The sequence below is a fragment of the Myotis davidii genome, unplaced genomic scaffold, assembly GCF_000327345.1.
Source record: "Myotis davidii unplaced genomic scaffold, ASM32734v1 scaffold415, whole genome shotgun sequence".
Lineage (NCBI taxonomy): Eukaryota > Metazoa > Chordata > Mammalia > Chiroptera > Vespertilionidae > Myotis > Myotis davidii.
In genome coordinates this window covers 5,893,247-5,906,796 of record NW_006287951.1, presented here as the reverse complement: position 1 = coordinate 5,906,796, position 13,550 = coordinate 5,893,247, and the positions used below count along the sequence as shown (strand labels likewise).

The following is a 13,550-nucleotide window of genomic DNA, read 5'->3' as shown; positions in this document are numbered from 1 at the left end:
ACTACTGCTAAATGATCTGTTTGATTGCTCAGAAAATAATAGCTGCAACTCAAAAAGCATTTTATAGTTTGAGCATTTTATAGCATATTATTTTCTAATTAAAGATTTTTTAAATTATGAGGATTTAATATCACTTATCATTGGTGTTATTCAATGACACTTTGTGAAGTATTTTGCATTGGATTTTCAAAAAAGTCTCTGAGCCCTGGCCAGTGTAGCTCAGTTGGTTAGACCATTGTCCCATACACCTAAGGGTTGTAAGTTCGATTCCTGGTCAGGACATGTACCTAGGTTGTGGGTTCCATAGTCAGGGTGCATAAGGGAGGCAATTGACCGATGTGGGATTTTTTTTCTCTCTCTCTCTAAAACAAACAAACAAAAAATCAATAAACGTATCCTCAGGTGAGAATTAAAGAAAAAATATCTCTGAGCCTCATTTTATTTTTCAGGATGACCTCTTAGGAACCTTTTTATCTAAGTATAAGTATATTTATAAAATTAAGTAGACGCAGAAAATGATGCAATAAGGTGACATTTATGAAGCACTGATTCCTTAAACTGTAATGTCTGCAGATTTTTCTCCCTGTATCTGTTTGTTCCCTTAACATTTTAACTCCCATTGTTTCAGTAAAATAGTGTAAGATGCTTATCATGAAACCCATTTTGTATTTCAAGTGTTTTTTAAATCCTCTCTTGAGTGAATGTGCATTTCCCTGGTTCAAGCTCAGGTTTTTCTTTTTCTTTCTTTCTTTCTTTTTTTTTTTCTTTGCATTTACTTTTTAACTTCTAAAGTTTCAGCTAAAGCTGTTTGCTCTCTGAGCACAGAACTGCATTTGGTTCTACAGTGATCACCAAGCTTTCTCAAGGGAGGGAAGTGGAGGCAGTTTATTGGATCTCCATCTCCTCTCATAGGAAAAAAGCTGCAGGGCATCTGTTTGCTTTGCTCTCAAAATTAAAGTGAATTTAATTTAGTTGTGAGAATTTTGCAGTTCCACTTAAACAGTTTTCTACTGGGGACCTGGGAAACCTGGCTGCAAAGTCCCCCAAGCATGTGCTCACAGGTCCATGCAGACCTGAGAAGTGCTGTTGTCGCCTTATTCATGCCCAAGTGTTGGGAGACAGCTTGAGAGGAAGCCAGGAGTGTGGAGTCAAACTGAGCTCACTCCTATGTAACCTTGAACAAATTAGTTCATTTCTCTCAGCCCCAGTGTCTTCATCTGCAAAAGGGGAATAATAACATCTAATCAAAATAATATGAAATAGCTGCAGTGTCCCATAAATGGTTAGTAATGATATTATCCCTCTTTCATGCTAACTCTACCGCTTATCCTCGCCTCCTGTGCTCGGAGCCATGTGACCTCATTTCTGGGCACCTCGCATTTCCTGGGTACCCACACTAAATTGGATTATGGCTATGACTCATCTGGCTCTCCCACCAGCTGTGGGCCGTCTCCAGGCTGAGATGCTACTGAACCTCCTCTGGGACCCACACCTGGCCTCGTCACAGCTGGCTTAGGGCAGGCCCCAGGCTGCAAGCGTCTTCCCTGGCACAGTGCCCTCCCAGCATCACCTCCAGCCTGGGCTTTCTGGGTTCTAGGTGAGGACTGAGATAGGCCTTTCCCTTCAGGCCTAAAGATAGGGCTGGACACTGATCAAGGAGTGGGCCCCAGATATACCATCAGTCAGTGCTTGGAAGATTCCTGAACATCGGGGGAAGGCGGTGGGGGCATTCAGAGAAACCCTTGCCTGGAACAGCAGAGGAGAAATGGCTGGAACAGAAGCACTGAACCATGGCTGCAGAAGCTCTTAAATGGAGGGTTGGTTGGGGCGGGGGAGTGGGGGGGCTTCGAGGGGGGGCGAGATTAAAGAGGCCATTTTATACCCTTGCCCAAGGACCCTGAGGCCAAGACTCTGGTGTCCACCCTGTCCTCAGACCTGTCAGCTCCTCACACAGGCAGCCTGCACTGTGCCACAGATGTGGGCCGTCCCAACTCCAGCAGCTGCCTCTGGGAAGCAGCCCTTGATTCTCAGGAGCCTTTAATCTCATCAGAGATGGAAAAGCAGTTCCAAGCCATTGGCAGTGGGTCAGCGGTATCATCTTCAGATAAAGTGCTGCACGTTATTAGCTTCCCCTCTCTTAATATCACGGATGTTAGACTTCCTCCTCTCGGAACTACCTCTGGCCTTTGAATCACTTGGCATGAATATGTGTGGAATCATGGGTGGAGTTTTTAATCTGTTTTGGGGTTTTTATTTCCCCCTTTAGATTACTTAGAAATGTAGTTTCTCTAGCTAAGACCTACTACAAAAACTGCTTTGCAAAAAAAAGGACTTTTTATAAAACTTAGAGATGAAAACCATATGGCAGGAGCCATTGTATAGTTTATAACTTGGGAGTTTTCATGTTACAAATGTTTTATGTCTGGAAACATCATTTCTGTCAAAGTTCTTCATATAAACAGCCCTGAATGAGTCTTCCACATTCTTAACAGATCCTTACAAAAATCATAGTTAAGCTTTCATGACAACTTCATACTCTTATTTTCCAAAATGTTTTTCTTTTCCAGTAGAAATGTCTATGTTGGACTAAGTTAGGAGGTGCTTTTAAGGAATCACTTCTGAGGTGTTGAGATGAGGAAAACTTTGTATTTTTAGGTGAAAGACAATGCAATGGTTTTTTATGGTTATTTCTTGGATCCTACTGTTGAGAAGAAATCAGGCATTCCTTTTTGTAAGTGAAGTTATGAAATCTTTCCTCAAGGGTTTTAGAAATAAGATAACTACACCTCCTATAGCATGATGTCAGTGACTTCTGCCTCAAGGAAAGGAGGCGGAGTAGAGAATCACTCTAGGTCCTTCCTAACCTTATGTTTCTCTGGATTTCTTACCTGCACAAAAGGGGTCTTCTGCATTTGTGCCGCTCTCATTAGGCCTGAGGACAAGGGTTGTGTCATGATGCATTCCTTGGGTAAAACTTAAAAAATCTTCCATAACCAAAGAGCTTGGTTTATAAGGTGTTGTCACGGTGTGATAGAAGTCTCAGTCTGATTTTTTATTCTAGCTGTACCTTCCTGTGTGACCTTGGGTAACCAACTTCACTCTCTGGTTCTCAGTTCCCTCCACTGTAAAATGGTGGATTTGGACTAGATATGAACATTCTGCAAATGAGAGCAGCAGACCAGCAAGATTCAATGCTTTGATTAAACACAAGCCTTCTACATACAGAAGTCCCAGCTTAAGGAAAAATCCAGCTCCCAACCTTTGTTTTTGTGACAATTTCTTTAAAATACAGCAGATGAAAGTCTTTCCTGAAATTTGTATTAAGGAATCATAAAATGTCATGACTTGTAAAGATTTGCAGCAAGTCTTGGAGAAATGTACTTTTAAAAAGAAGCACTTCAGATTATATAGGTGAGAGAGAGAATTGGTTCCTTTCATTCTGCAAAAAGCAGTAATTCCACTAAGAGCCATCACTTAAGAAGTGTTTGGAGAGACCTGCCGCCTCAGAGCAATGCATTCATGTAGCGTGTGTTTGAGCTGGGAGCGGTGCACACCCCTGCTTTTATCCAAAAGGAAATTGTGCTCGAAGTTTCTTGTCCAGAAATCTCATCTTTGCTTTCGGGTCCTGAGCCACACTCCCATTCATCTTTCAGCGCCTCCGAATTGAACAGTGTGAGTTCAATGCATATTTCCGTAGCTGTAATAACACCTTTTTGGTAGACAGTTGATCAGCCTGGCTGTACATGAATCCAAAACAGCATTTCCACTGGGCTAGTCACTGGGGGACTCTTTTCATCCAAGAGCTCTGCTTTCATATGAGCTGGAGCATAGGTGGGGTGTACTTGGGGTGTACTCCAAAGAGGGAGGTTAGGAGGGTCCTTTTCCACGGCACAGCCTCCCATCCTGCTGGGCAGCTCACCAACGTAGGGAGGGCTGTGTTCAGTCCTGAGCACAGAAACTGTCTCTCATCTGGTGAGAAAACCACCCTTCCAGGGGGCAGGCAATCTTTATAAACATTCTCATGTAGGATTTCTCAGCAGAAAGCATTCAAAAGACAGATTCCTCTTGGCTTCCATATGAATTGCTGAGTTGGTGCCCCATGCCTATAGGAGAGACAGGACACACTTGCCTGGGACTTTGGTCTGCTGGCTGCTTTTCTCTTTATTTTTTTTTTTTAAATGGCAGCACCACTAGGGAGGTTGGTGTAAAAGCCAACGTTGTTGCCTGTAGCCCTGCGACATGAGCTGGCTCTCAGGCAAGCTCAGGAGGCCACAGCCACTTTCTGAAGTAATCACCTGCTGCACAGCTTCGTCAGGCACACAGTGATGAGGGTCTCCACCGCTTACCAGACACCTCACTGGACAAGGTTCTCATAGTGTATCTTCACTGCATATTCTCTTTTGTACAAAAAGAGTCCACACTTAGGGGAAAAAATGTATTTGTATAAAGTAAAAAGTTCGAGTCTGTCCCCCCAACAGCCCTCCCCTTTCCTTAGAGGTAATGACTTACTGTACAATGTGTACCCATCCAATAGATGTATGCACATATGGTATATAGGTGCATATATTATATATTATTTCTTTATAGGACAACATATGTAGTATTTTTAACCAAAATGAGATAATAACTATAATACTGTCTGCAACTTGCTTTTTTAACCCTCACACCTATAGGAGAGTCACTTAACATTCACTCATTAATAACCTCTGATGTCAGTACATGAAGCAATACGAAGCTTTTTATGAGCTGCATAGTATTATATAGGATTTAACCATCCCCCTGTTGGCACTAGACATTTTGGGTCTCTAAATTTTTCACTATTATAGATAAACCTTCAGAGAACAGCCTGGTACCATATGCTTGCAGGCATCTGGCTATGTTTATTAATAATTACACTGCATTTGTTTAAAGACATGTTCTCCCAACACACACAAACCTATTCGGCTCTATCTGAGCTATGAGGTTAATTTATGCAAAGTTTCTTATCTATTCAGATATTTGCTTTAAGAACCAGCCATGTTTTACTTCACGCACTCAGACCCCGCTTCAGGAGGGGTTGTTGCTCAGAGCTGTTCCCAAGGACCCAGGAGTGCGGCAGCCTGCTTTTCTTAACCTGTGCTTCATGGGCCTGACCATCCTGCATTCAACCCTCTCATGTCCCACCTACTGGAGGCAGAAATTTGAATTCTGCTAAATGCCATCAAAAGAACTCTAGTGTGTTAGGGATGAATTTTGTACAAACAAATCCTACCCTCCAGTACCTCTGTGGGTGTACTAGTTTCCCAGGCTATTATAACAAATTACCACAAACCTGGTGGTCATTTAAAACAACAGAAATGTATTCTCTCAAATTCTCGAGGCCAAAAGACTGAAATGAGTCTCATTGAACCAAAGTCCCTTTGGAGCCTCTGGGAAGGATTTGTTCTTTGCCTCCTCCAGCTTCTGGTAGCTGCTGGCATTCCTTGGTTTGTGGCCACATCACCCCAATCTTTAAGGACAGTGTTTCCAAATTTCTCTCTGTTCCATCATTCGTGTGTGTATGTGCGTGAGTGTGTGTGTAATCTTCCTTTCCCTTCCTCCTGTAAGGATACATGTGATTGCTTTTACAGCCCTCTGGATAATTCAGGATAATCTCCTTGTCTCAAGATTCTTAACTGAGTCACATCTGTGAAGATCCTTTTTCCAAATAAGGTAACATCTACAGTTCCAGGAATTAGAACCTGATATATTTGGGAAACATTATTCTCCAACCTCTTTTCCAATACACTTTAACTTACTGCTGGGGCACACTTAATATTTGCATTGAACTCTTTGGAAGAATCTATTTTCATTCATAAGGAAGGCAGAAGTAGATGTTCTTTTACTCTGTGCATTAAAAATGGACTCAAAGGTCAGGGTCAGACAAAAATCTCTGGCTGACAAACTTCTTAAACTGGAAACTACATGGCATGAACCACGGGTACAACTGCTGTGAGTTAAATTACAAACGTGTCTGTCTTCCCTTTTTAACTTGGAAATACTTAGCTGTTTAATCGTTTGCATGCCTAGCTAGAAGGAAGTTGAGAAGCCATCTGTTCTACCTTCCCTCCTGAAGATCAAACCACATCCAAACCATGAAATTCTTTTTAGATGTGGATACAATTGTTTTACTGTTAAAAACAATGGAGGGTGTTGGGCAACATTAAGGGCATAACTCAGGTGGTCGGCGGCATCAAAATAGAAGGATGAGGTTCGTGAGCACACATTTAACTGGCACAGTGTGTCCGAAGGAGAGTCCCCCCTGTGAAAAGCCTATTACAGTTTTGGACGTGGCCCTGCCCTTGCCATGTGAATGCTAATGTCTTCTACTTCCATTTCCCAATTTCACAGCAGACCTGCATGCTCATAAATTAAACTGCATCGCTCAGCACTATTGTGTGCATTCTAGGATTTAGTCCAAAATGGCCTAAACTACTGACTATTTCAGCAGAACTCCCTTTGGCCACTGCCTGTTAACATATTATAGAGACATTAGGACAGCGATTTGAGAGTGCAGACCAGCCAGGTAGAGACATACTCCCCTGCACAGAAGGCAGATGGGAGCAGCTGGGGTAATGAGCACAAGGAGAGGTTGGCTTCTCCTTAAGACAGAGGGTGAGGCATAGGGGGATGCACAGAAGAGGTGATGTGCCTGCCAGCCTGTCTTCTCATAAAGGGTCTTGAATGTGAATAGCTAGAGTTAAAAAAAAAAAAAAGTAAGTCACTTGAAAGAAGTAAAGTAAAGAAAGCCCTGGTTATGGCTGGTTTTTGTCACTTTCTAAGCCAGTGAGGGGAGTTAAAAACATACCCAACACTTAGCAAAGTTGCCAAGAGTAAATGAAATAGTGATGCTTTGCTTCCCAATATAATAGACAACACTGTTACTTATGTAATTAAAATAATGAGCACACATGGTTTTTAAAAATTCAACTAATTCAGGAGGGCTTTTAATAAAAAGTTACAGATCCATTCCTACCCCTTTGCCTACCTCCCAAAAGTAGCCTCTTTAGTTTTACTAATTTGGAGGTTAAATACACAACTCTAAATTGTATTCTGATAAGATAGCCATTGAGTCCCATTATGAAAAACTGGTTTAACTCATTTATACTCTGCACTCTACCCATCCTCCTTCCTCTCATTTTTGATGGTTCTATTATTTTTTATTTTATTGGTTACCTTTTTACTTTAAATAATATACTTCTGTTTCTTGAATCACAAATGGTGAATTGCTTATTCAATATCCATTCCCCCTTCTTCCTTACAAACAAACCCACTTTTGTTGGAAGCAGCAATGTGTCATCTAAAAAAACTGCAGTTTTTAGTTTTCCTTATGACAGAGACAATCATATTACCATGTGCTGGTCAATGAGATGTAAGCAGAAGTTGTTGGGTGGAGCTTCAAGAAGACTCTTTTATAAAGGGGCTGATTCAGCAAGAAGGACTCTCTTGCCCTTCTCCCCTCATGTACTTTCTTGCCTGGAGCACAGATAAAATGCATGGAGCTGCCGCAGCCATCATGTGACCATGAGAGAGCCTTGAGGGTAGGTGAAAGGCATATTCTAAGAATGACAGAAAAATCTAGAGGGGTTCTTCAGTATTGATTATATCAGCGCTTCTGCACTATCCCTGAGCTGCCTACTTTCCAGTTTCATTTTATGTGAGAAAAGTTAATGCCCCATCTTTAATGTACTATTTTCCCCATATATATCATAACCAAATTTCTTTCCTGTTCATAAACTGGAATCAATATTTAGACTCTTCATGAGTATTTAGACTCTTCATTCTTTTTCCAACTACTTCTTTTCTGGTAGCTATATTCTTAAATTGCCTTTTTTTAAAATTCTGTCTTCACAGTTAAGCATTCTATGCCTTTTACTAGATTGACAGTAAAAGTTTAATATCATTAAATAGCATTTAAATCATTTTTATCACATAAATGTTCACTCTGGGGTCAAGTAGCCCTTGACCACCCAAAGGGAAATTCCTAATATCAAGGTCAAATGAGTTTTCTTTTCTCTTATTCCATCAAGGGCTTAAAATAAAGTCACACTTTAATTTATATTTTTATCAGAATATATATATATGTATGTATATGTATATATGTATATGTATATGTGTGTGTGTGTATATACTTTGGTTAGAGTTTGAAGAGAACTTTTCACTGTAACCTCAGTTTACCCAACCTCTCAGCATTCACCTTTTTCTTAGAGGCCCACCTTTTCCTATTCTGCTCTGGGCTGTTGCTCTGCAGCCTGTGCAAATCTCAGCCTAGGTTGTATCTCTTGTCTTCTACTTTATTGGTTTTTCTTCCTTGTTTTGGTGGAACACATCCTCAAAGAACTTCTTAAGAAACGTGCCTGAGAGATAAACTTTGAGTCCATTTATATCTAAAAATATATTCTATCCCCCATACTTAAATGATAGTCTAGCCCAGTGGTCGGCAAACTGAGGCTCGCGAGCCACATGTGGCTCTTTGGCCCCTTGAGTGTGGCTCTTCCACAAAATACCGACTTCTGCGCATGGGCCACAAAGTTTCAATCACACTGTACGTGTGCACCCGCACGTGGTATTTTGTGGAAGAGCCACACTCAGGGGGCCAAAGAGCCGCATGTGGCTCGTGAGCCACAGTTTGCCGACCATGGCTCTAGCCAGATAGAGAATTCCAGATTCATAGTCATCTTCTCTTGGAAATGTTGCAGCCATTGCCCATTATCTCTTGCATCTATGTTGTAAATGAGAGGTGAGATGCTAGTCTTATTCCTTTGTCTATGAACTTTCTTTTTCTTATTCCCTAGAAGTCTTTAGCATCTTTTCTTTATTCTTAGTGTTCTAGTATTTCAGATAAAGTGTATTATCAATTAGGTTGATTTTGTTTGCAAGTAAGAGAATGCCAATTCAAACTTAGCTTAATGTTAAAAAGGCGATTTATTGGTTCATGGTCATTGAAATGTTCCAGGTGGAATTGACTTTGAGAACAGTTCAATCAGGGCTCTGATTCTATTTCTCTGTAATTCTCTTGGTTTGGACAACTGCATAAGTCTCAAAACAATCCTGAAAGCACAGAAACTAAGAAGTCAAATTAGAGGTTGGTGAGCAGTAGAGTGCATTTGGAGCCTAGCATCAGAGAAGGCTTACCAAACTAGAGGCCCGGTGCATGGATTTGTGCACCAGTGGGGTCCCTCAGCCTGGCCTGTGGCCTCCTGCAATCTGGGACCCCTCAAGAGATGTTGGATTGCCAGTTTCAGCACAATCCCCGTAGGCCAGGCCGAGGGACCCCATCAGTGCACGAATCTGTGCACTAGGTCTCTAGTATGCATATAAGATCTTTGGTTAATCTCTTCCCCCTCTCCCCTCTTACTCCTTCCCTTTGAGATTCATCAGTCTGTTCCATGTTTCCATGCCTGTGCGTTAAACGTCTGCCCCCTAGTGGTCAGTTCGTGTCATAGCTACCGGTTGAACGGTCGCTTAGGCTTTTGTAGATAATAGATTTTAATTGTGGTAAAATACATATAACATAAAATTTACTCTCAACCATTTTTTAGTATACAGGTCAGTAATGTTAAGTACATTCACATTGTTACACACCATCTCCAAAACTCTTTCATCTTGCAACACCGAAACTATACCCACTATATAACCAGTCTCCATTTCCTCTTCCATCCAGCCCCTGGCAATACCATTCAACTTTCTGTCTCTTTGAACTTGATTGTTTTAGGTACCTTATATAAGTGGAATCATATATTATTTGCCTTTTTCTGACTATCTTATTTCACTTAGCATAATGTCCTCAAGGTTCATCCATGTTGTAGTATGTATCAGAATATCCTTCCTTTTGAGAGTTGAATAGTCCACTGTATGTATATAGCACACTTTGTTTATCCATTCATCCATTAATGGATACTTAGGCTGCTTCTACATTTTAGCTATTGTGAATAATGCTACTATGAACATAGTTGTACAATTATCTCTTTAAGACCTGCCTTCAATACTTTTAGGTATATACCCAGAAGTGGAATTGCTAGGTCATATGATAATTCTATTTTTAATTTTTTTAAGGAACTGCCATACTGTTTTCCATAATTGCTGAACCATTTTACATTCCCACCAACAGTGCACAAGGGCTCCAGTTTCTCCAGCACTTGTTTCCTGTACTTTTTATAGTAGACATCCTAATGGGTGTGAAGTGGCATCTTATGGTCATTTTGATTTGCATTTCTCTAATGATTAGTGATGTTGAGCCTCTTTTCATGTACTTAGGCCATTTGTATATCTTCTTTGGAGAAATGTCCATTCAAGTCCTTTGTCTATTTTTTAATCGAGTAATTTGTTCTTGTTGTTAAGACCTTTTATGTTGGCCTAATAATATGTTCTGAGTGCTAGAGGAACAAAGTTTAATAGGTAGAAATGGGTAGAAACGGCATTCTAAGCAAAGGAACCATCGGGAGCCAAAGGCATGGAGATGATTGTACTGATGTGTTAGAGCTTCCTTGAGTCACGAGGCTGTGTTGGGCGAAAGGCACAGATAGGCAAGCAGTCAGCACTGAAGCAGAAGAGGCACAGCTGTCCTTGCCTGTGGTGAGCTTAGAGCAAGGAGGATGTCTTCTGGGAAGCACAGGGTGTGAAGACAATCCCACCAAATACAGAGCTGCCCTCAGAAAGGTCCCTGTGGTGCCCAAGGGGACAGTGAATGCAGTTGAGTGGGGTCTGTAAGAGGCTCAAAAGGCAGCTTCCTCTGAGATTAGGTTCTGAGCTCAACCAAAAATCATGCTTGTTCAAAATAGTCCCTGCAAAACTCCCAGGACAGTCCCACATTAGGATTCAACACACCACGCCTCCCCAGCCAGATCCCACACAGTGGGATTCCCTCAATCACAGGCACTCTTCAGGTGCAACCCAGACAAAATAGATGCCTGGACTTGAGGGACCACGTTATGCAGAAAGTACCTACTTTGCACACTGTACTCTCACTTGGCCCAGGAATGTGCACACACTGTTGGGGGAAGGCAAGAACCATGGCTTCCTGAGGTATATCTGTTTTGATACTTTGGGCCAAAGTAACTGAATACCTGACCAGCAGTAGCTATAGCAATAAAGATATTTTAACAGCTCACGTAATAAAGTCTAGAGAGCGGTAGTACTAGGTTAATGCAGTGACTTAATGAGACCAAGCCTTTGGGTTGCCCTTCATCTCTGCAGTTTTTAGGCCTTCTCTTCATGGAGACAGAGGGCTCCTGTCACACCCATACATCACAGTGTCCAGGGCAAAAAAGGACCTTCTCATCATTGCTCTTTCATCAGGTAGGAAAATCTTTCCCAGAGGCCTTCAGGCCCTTTCTCTTACATCTCATTGGCTAGCACTGGGTCACATGCTTATCCCTGCCCAATCATGGCAAAGGGGTGTGGTGCTATGGTTCCTAGATGGATCTGGGTCCCTTGTTCATGAAGCTGAACAAAACCTGGGTCTGTTAGCAAGGAGAAGGGAGCCACTGTGCCACAGGAAAGAGCAGCAGATTCTCAGCCACACTCCTGGACCACCACTTGAGAAAGACCGTGAGCTTAAATAATTGCATTTTGGCTGCATTTTCTTTTACACTTAAATTTTTATTTTATTGATTTAGTGAGGCCAGTACATGCAGGAGAGAGAATTCACATGAGCTAGATGCCTATGGGATGAAGTCTCATTGTCATCATTTTGGCGTTCAGACCTCCAAATGTCTGCATCTGTCTTTATCCCAACCTCTGGGCAGGAGCTGCTCTTTAGTTCTTCTGGCCTGACTGGATTCTAGCTCTGCTCCTTGAGGCCCCAGGACCTGCCTGTTCCCCTGGAGCCAGGACGCTCCTTGCCTGAGCCTCTGCAGAAAGTACATACTTTGCACACTGGACTCACTGGAGGTGAATGTGCTGATGTGTTAGGGCTTCCTTGCTCCAGCTCCTGGAAGCCCTGTGTCTGTGGCATGCACACTCACCAGCCACCATGTATTAAAATGGCCTGTAGCCCTGGCCGGTATGGATCAGTTGGTTGGAGCATCATCCCATACACCAAAAAAGTGGTGCGTTTGATTCATGGTCAAGGCACATGCCAACGTTGTGTGTGGGGGTTGATCCCTAGTCAGAGCGAGTACAGGAGGCAACTGATTGGTGTTTCTCTCCCCCCCACACACACTTTTCTCTTCCCATCTCTCTCTCTCTCTCTCTCTCTCTCTCTCTCTCTCTTTTTTCTCTCTCTCTCTTTCTCAAATCAATAAAAACATATCTTTGGGTGAGGATTAAAAAATAATTTTTAATGGCCTGTAAAAAGAGCCATCAGCCAAAGTGTATAGGTAAATACATTAGCTCTACAGAAATCATAGAAGCAAATTAACCTCTTTGCTGGTTTTTAAACTCATGCATAGTAAAGAAAGTCAACAAGTCCTGGGGAGGTAGCCTGGTGTAGGCCAGCTGGAGTGTTGTGTATGACCTGCTCGTAGATATGTTGGGCTTCCTGGGCTGCCCAGCCCAGGCCTGAGTGAGCTGGAACACTGTCTCATTGTATCCCTCATCTGTACTGTGCAGGGCTGGATGCCCTCAGACCATAGTGGCTTCATTTGACCTGCTCTTTCAGGAACGGGTAGACTCTGTCAGGGACAGTGGTATCTTAACACAAAGTTGGCACATGCGAATCCTATTTCCTAACTCTGTGATGAAAAGCTTCCTCTTCCTCTTAAACCTAAGTAGGAGGTATAGCCCTAATGTGTACCTTTAGTTTATCTTCATGGCACCCCCGTGAATGAGTATCGCGTTATCCTCACTTTACAGAGGACTAGAGGGCTTATTCAAGGTCATAGAGCTTGTAAATGCCAAGCTTTTTCCATTACAGAAGTGCCCCAAGTGCAAGCACAGGCAACCTCAGTTCAAGGTCAGAAGTGCCCCCTTGCCCTCCACTGTTTGAGTGCATGTATCCTCCACACTTGAGAAATGTTAGCCTATGCATGTGTGTAGTGGGGGATATTCTGCCAGTCCTACTAGTGGATTCTAAAGCAGTAGCTGAGGGGAGAAACAAAATAAGTTTTGTCTCTTTAAGAATCATAGAGACTGCAGTTGTTTCTATGAACTGCCCACGATTTGGATGTAATTTCTGGCCAACACAATAGCAATTATACACACCATGAAATATATGTTAGATGAACTTGCTTAAAAATTTTAATTAATCACTACCCCAAACCTGGCTCAGGTCTGCTCTGAATTCATAGATCACTGCCCAGATTTGCAGTTATCTGCTCATGACCATGGTAGTCTTCTTTTTTTAAAAAAAAAAATATATTTTATTGATTTTTTACAGAGAGGAAGGGAGAGAGATAGAGAGTTAGAAACATCGATGAGAAAGAAACATTGATCAGCTGCCTCCTGCACACTCCCTAATGGGGATGTGCCCGCAACCAAGGTACATGCCCTTGACCTGAATAGAACCTGGGACCCTTGAGTCCGCAGGCCAATGCTCTATCCGCTGAGCCAAACCGGTTAGGGCAGCCCCCCTTTTTTTTAAAAAAAAACAC

At 42.2% G+C, this 13,550-nt stretch overlaps 1 protein-coding gene across 3 annotated transcripts in view; it reads left to right on the top strand.

Annotated features, from left to right (window-relative positions):
* Nucleotides 1-11,732: 11,732 nt before the first annotated feature.
* The window catches only part of NMNAT3 (nicotinamide nucleotide adenylyltransferase 3), a 52,338-nt gene continuing 50,520 nt past the window's right edge, over nt 11,733-13,550 (top strand). For 2 of the 3 annotated variants that reach the window (XM_006759831.2, XM_006759829.2), the window contains exon 1: nt 11,733-11,910. The gene's annotated coding sequence lies outside the window, so the exon portion shown is untranslated. The remainder of the gene's footprint in view (nt 11,911-13,550) is intronic. The other variant, XM_015561397.1, reaches the window with a different exon arrangement.